A 6,534-nucleotide genomic window follows, 5' to 3' on the forward strand; every position below is an offset into this window, starting at 1 on the left:
TGCCTTGTCTACATTATTAGACAAGTTAATATTAAACACACTATTTCCTAAGCTATAAACACAAGTCACTGTTTCATACACACCATCACAAGGTAAAGCTTCAAACACGAAAACACCATTCTTATAAACAAAAATTGAACCATTCAAATCATTAAAATAATACTTAAAACCTTGTCTGAACAATGCATGAAGTGAAATAATGTGTCTCGTCATCTCAAACGAATAACAACAATTCAATAAATCTAATCTAACATCATTACTAAGCAAAAGTTGATAAACTCCGATCTTGGTCACTGGTGAAGACTTCTTGTTTCCCATGATCAAGTTTATCCTTCCTCGCTTTATCTCCTCACTTTCCTTTAGCCCCTACAAATCAGAACAGATGTGAAAACGACATCCTGTATCAAGGACCCATGAACGAGAAGATAATGAGTTATTAGAAGAAATAGTCTAAATACCTGCTGAAGACGGCTTCACTTAGCCATCTTTGATATCCTGCCGATATTGTAGGCAGGTTCTCTTCCAATGCCCTTTTTTATTGCAATAAAAGAAAATAGCTTCCTTTGGATCTGAAACATGGGGAATGGAAGCATTGGGCTTAACTTTTGGACCACCGCTAGATGACCCGACTTGGACCTTTGTCTTCCATTTTTGCTTAGGAGGACCTTTCCTCTTTTTCCCCTTTCCCTGTCCAATAGCTAGAACAGGAGCACTTGCAGGAGTGGAGGCTATACTTTTACCCTTCATCCCTACTTCAGCAGTCTGCAATAAGTTGTGCAATTGGGCCAATATCCACACAGTGTTGTACAAATGGTAAGTTAAGATAAACTGACCGTAACAACCAGGCAATGAGTTCAAGACCATGTCAATGGTCAATTCCTCATCAAAATGAATGTTGAGCTTGACCAAATGCTCTATGTAGCGTTGCATTCTTTGCACATGAGATATAACCGACTCCCCCTCTTTCATGTTGCAAGCCATGAGTGACTTCACTACTTTAAACTTTTCTTGATGAGCTCGCTCATGGTACTTTTCCATAAGGTCCTTGTTCATCTCAAAAGGCAAGTAGTCCTCATAGTACCTTTGCAGTTCTAGGGACATAGTTGCGACCATGATGCATGCCACTTTGGTAGCATCATCATATTGCTTCTTGTAGGCAGCATACTCTTCTGGAGTGGCTTTGGACTCATCAAGTTCTTTAAGCTCCTTTTCAAGGACATATCTCTTTGTACTCTAATCTAAGTGCCATCTTGATGTTACGCATCCAATCGTTATAGTAAGAGCCATCCATAACGACTTTGGAGAAAATGTTGAGTAAAGAGAAGTTGTGGCGGGAGGATGATGAAGCAAAAGTGTTTCCAGGAGTCGACATATGAAAATAAAGATAATTTTAGTTAGATTTCAAGATACCTCAATATAATAACCCAAAGATATCATATCAAGGTTAGGATCCATAACGACGATTTACAACTTGGAAATGGGATGCCGAGATCCAAGTTTAAATCTCATAAAGGTAGGTGAATGACGATTCACCAATTCTACCATTAGACAAAATAAACGAAGTGAAATTCCTAATTCTTTTGAGGTACATTAAAACTCTTTAATGGCATGTTTTAATCTCGGATTATGCTCTACTATTTGTGACTGGGATACCGAGGATCACAAACTAGATGTGAATAACCACGCAAATGTGCTTGGTAACCTTATTGTCTTTATCATTAACTATTGATGTGCCTATAAACCATACACTCTATATCAAAATGATAATTATAAGATACCCATTACTACTCTTTATTATTGCCTATTAGTGTGCCGGTAATCCACACACGCTCCACCAACAACCAATAAAGCATAATGTGCAATTTCATGGATTAGCATACTTTTCACATTTTTCCTAAAGTAACTAGAGTTGGGATTTTTGAAAAATAATGTTCTAGTACTTTCTTTAATAACATTATAATTTTAATGAGATGTAGTTGTCCTCTCAAATCCGTTCTGCTAATGACCCTCCACTAATCAAGGAAGCGGTGGGTCAGAGTGGACACCCATTCAACTACAATTTTATAGGCAGTTTCCTTATACCCCCCTTATAGACTAGCTTCGTGAATGAGGCATACTACCGATTTGACTGACCATATTCTTATACATATATAATATTTAACTTTTAATTGTAATATATATAAGGTGTGTTTTAAACTTTTTAAAACTTTGAGGTTTATATAAATTTTAAAAAATTAAACTATTAAATTAAATTTAAATAAACCAAATAACTAGATTTAATATTTATCTATTAATCAACTTTTTATTAATTAATTAAATCTTGTGAGTATTATCTAATTAAATTAAACAATTAATTTAATCCTAATTCATATCCTTTCTAGATTTCAAAAATACGGGGATACGATAATTTCCTTATTTTTCTCAAGACGAGAAGGAAAAGTTTCAATGCAACATCAAGGCATTGAGGATGATAAGGTTTTCCTTGCAGTCAGATACATTTGTTTGGTAAGTTCTTGTGCCACTGCTAAAGAGATATGGGATAGATTAAAAGAATTGTATTCCACTGACGAAGACTTGGAACATTCAATTCAAACTCTCTTGCTCTCTGAATTTGGTGATTTTAAGCAGAAGCCCGAAGAGACACTGGTTCAAGCTTTTGATCGATTTAATCATCTTTTAAGTAAGATGATAAAGCATGGGATTGAAAGGAAAGTCATCGAACAAAAGGTTACTTTCATGAACGGTCTTAGATCTGAATGGATGGCTGGTGTATCTACAGTTAAAGCTCATGAACAGTTCAAGTCATATTCTCTAGCGAAACTAGTGGTTATTTTGAAATCCCATTAAAGTGCACTATCTAAGGAAACAAATGTGGTTTCTAGTTTGGGTTTTTTTAGCTCTTGTCTCTAAAGGAAAAAGCTCGGTTAAAGAAGAAGAGGATTTGGTTCTTGCCAATTATGATCTAACCGGTGAAGAATATGCCATGATGGTATCCAATCCAAGAAAATTCATTATGAAGAAACTCCCAGCCAACAAGAACCGAAACAGGCAGGGAAGTTACAGTGCCGAAAAGATCAAGGAGGAACCGAAGATGGGGTCAAAGTCTAAAGAGTCAAAGAAAGAAGGGAAAGTTGGTGGAGACTCAGGATTTGATTGCCAATATTGTGGAGGCAAGAACCATTTTGCAAAAGATTGTATGCTAAAAAAGAAAGAAGAAAAGATAAATGATGAAGATGAGGAAGCGAGCCTCCTAAGAAGACTGGAGGAAATCAAGAAAAGAAAGTGTGCTAATAACAATACTACTATGAATGCTTTAATTATGCAGGATACATACAACCGTGATGAATTTAGTGGTGTGGAAGTTCGGTCCACAAATTCAGAGGAAGAAGAAGTTAGGAAGCCCACTCATGGGAAGACTTTGATGAAAAAGAAGAACCTGTAACAGGAAGTTGCTTTGTGGTGACCGAAGGTGTGTCTCAAATGAGAGGATATACAAACAACAAGGGAATAGAAGGCGAGAAGGAGCGAGAGGAAAGGTGTTTTGCTGCCAAACCTATTAGTACATAGATCAACGAATGTGATGAGTTGATCAAGAAGGTACGAAATATTCTGGCTTCTCTAAAAATACATGTTACTAACTATGAAAAGGAATTAAATAACTTAAAATCTAAATTTTCAAGCATAAGTAGCAGTCTCACCCAAACCCGTGTCACAAATTCTAACCTAACTGATCAAATTAGTAGAATTTCATCCAAGAGTGAGGAAAGGAGGATGTGGATCGATCAGAAGGAGAAGGAGTTGAGTAAGTATAAGGATGATTCATTTTATTCGTAAAGAGACAATATTAAACTCTTAAACAACGAAATGTGTTTTGTATGATTGCTAAAAGACTTTATTTTAACATCACTCAGTTGCATCTTGATTGTGAAATAGGAAAGAAGATACATTGCATGATTTTACCCTTCCTTGAGTTAAAGGAGGAAGAAATCGATGTTGAAGCCTAAAACTATGAAAGCGTTGTATCTTCTGACAAAGTTTCTCCTGCATATAAAATCAGTCTGGACAAAATTGAATCCTACATAAAGTCCAAAGACCACAAGTAAGTGCTTAAAAATCTGTTAGACGAAAATAGTAGATTGAAATTAAGAACCGAAACTATACAGAAATTTGACTCTTTGAATGCCAAATTAAGTTCTGAAAATAAAATTGATGTTGAAAATGCATCTAAAATTAATGAGGATGATGATCTGAGTGATATCTCTGTGGAAGATTTGGTGGACTGTTCAGAATTTGTCAAGAGCGAACATGAAACACGTAAAAATTTGATCTCTGAAAGCTCTATGGAATTCGCTCTCTCATCAACAGACAAGACCAAAACTCTTAAAGCAAAAGTTGTGTATCAAAAAGTAAAAACCACTCCAAATGAAGTCTACACGGTCCCTGGTGTCACTCCACAACAAACTGCATAATTGACAACTATGGTGGAAGAAGATAATGCTGTCAGATGTGACAAGTACTTCTGGTCAGCACCAATAGACAACAAAGATGAGATGAAGGGCCTATCTCAGAAGACTTCATGGAGAGTGAAAGGTAGATATGTACCCGAACCTCTAAATGAGCCTGCAAGATATAATGTGCAAAGCACAAGTGGAACAAAAACCTCATTGGGGGAACCTGCACAAACCACTAGTGAAACGTCCTCAACAAAGAGTGACAACTATGCTCCTGCTTCAAGGAGAAAGGCAAACATCCACAGGAATCCAAAAAACGGTGGCTGATCAAAAACACAAACGTAATCTGAGATACAAGAAGAATCTCTCAGAAAGGAAATAGTTTTGGAGATCGTAGAATCCTCACTATGTAAGGATTGAAAAGAAGCAAAAATCTCAAGAGGAATGAAGGAACAGACAGGGCAGTTTCGGTCCCACACCCGAAAGAAACCGAAAGGATAGTTTCGGCTCTCATAACAACATCAACCGAAAGGGTGGATTCGGTCCTTCGACCGGAAGGAACTGAAAGGGTAGTTTTGGTCCCTCGCCCGAAAGGAACCGAAAGGAGAGTCTCGGTCCTTGGAGCAATAGCAACCGAAAGAGTGGTTTCGGTCCTCCATCCAATAGCAACCAAAAGATCGGTTTCGGTCCTTCACCCAATAGCAACCGAAAGAGCAATTTTGGTTCTTCACCTAATAGCAACCGAAATAGCAGTTTCGGTCCTCATCCCTCCAAGTTCAGTCGGACACATAGAAGATCCAATGACACTTCTAAACCCAACACCTCTAATTCTAGTTCTCTTTTGTCAAAAGATTTAAAGGGAAAAGGAAATCTATTTCCAGAAGATAACAGACATCCAAAAGAGATCCAAAAGAATGCTGACATCAACATCACAAATCCCAATCCTACTGAATCTAAACCAAAGAAAATTAAAGTTTTCACCATAAAAAAAAAAAGATGAAACAACTTTGATTAAACGTACTTTCTTGGTTTATATTAATCTTACTATTCCCTGTTCTGTAAAATGCTCCTAAGGACCCAAGAAACTTTGGATTCCTAAATCTACTTAAAATTTTGCAGGTTATTCGTGACGTGCAGTTCGACGAAGAATGGTATATTGATAGTGGCTACTCTCATCACATGATAGGGAGGAAGGAAGAATTGAGGGAGTTTCGGTCTCTCAAGGATGGTGGTATTGTGAAATACGACAACAACTCATTTGGTACTATCAAAGGCTCTGGAATGATCACTAATAGCAAGTTCTCTATAAGAAAAGTGGCTTATGTTGAAGGGCTCCTACACAACCTTATCAGTGTATCACAGCTGGTAGTTGGCACTGGATTGAAAGTATCATTTGACGATGAAGGCTCCGAGATTGTCGAGAAGAAATCTAATAACGTTCTTCTGAAGTCAAAGAGAAAGGGGAAATGTACACTTTGAACCTCAACCCAATTCGAGGCAAACCAGTTGAAACAACCCAAAATACGACCCAAAAATTTTTGTTTAATCATTACTAAAATCATTATATCAATACCATAAAATAAAACCCATAAGTCAATATCTCAAAACAATAACAAGTATCACAAGAAAACTGTATCAAGACTGAATCAAATCATAACAATGAAGAGCTAAATTAACTCCCAGGACAAATTTAAGTTGTAGTGTGTGCGATGCCATCATCCCGAGCTCTTACCTTTACTTGCGGAAGTACCTGAAACCAAAACTGAAACTTTAAGCACGAAGCTTAGTGAGCTCCCCCAAACTACCACATACAATACAATAACATATAAACACATACTGGGCCTTGCCCATTGCATCAGAACGACGTCCAAAAACTACATCGGATCGAAGTTCGGAACTAACCAGGGCCTTGCCCTCTGCATCGGACCAAATTCCGGAAACTGCATCGGACCGAAGTCCAGAACTAAGCAGGGCCTTGCCCTCTGCATCGAACCGAAGTCCGAAAACTGCATCGGACCGAAGTACGCAACTAACAGGGCCTTGCCCTCTGCATCAGACAGAAGTACAGAAACTGCATTTGACC

Source organism: Lactuca saligna, chromosome 3 (assembly GCF_052625555.1).
Source record: "Lactuca saligna cultivar CGN05327 chromosome 3, ASM5262555v1, whole genome shotgun sequence".
Classification (NCBI taxonomy): Eukaryota; Viridiplantae; Streptophyta; class Magnoliopsida; order Asterales; family Asteraceae; genus Lactuca; species Lactuca saligna.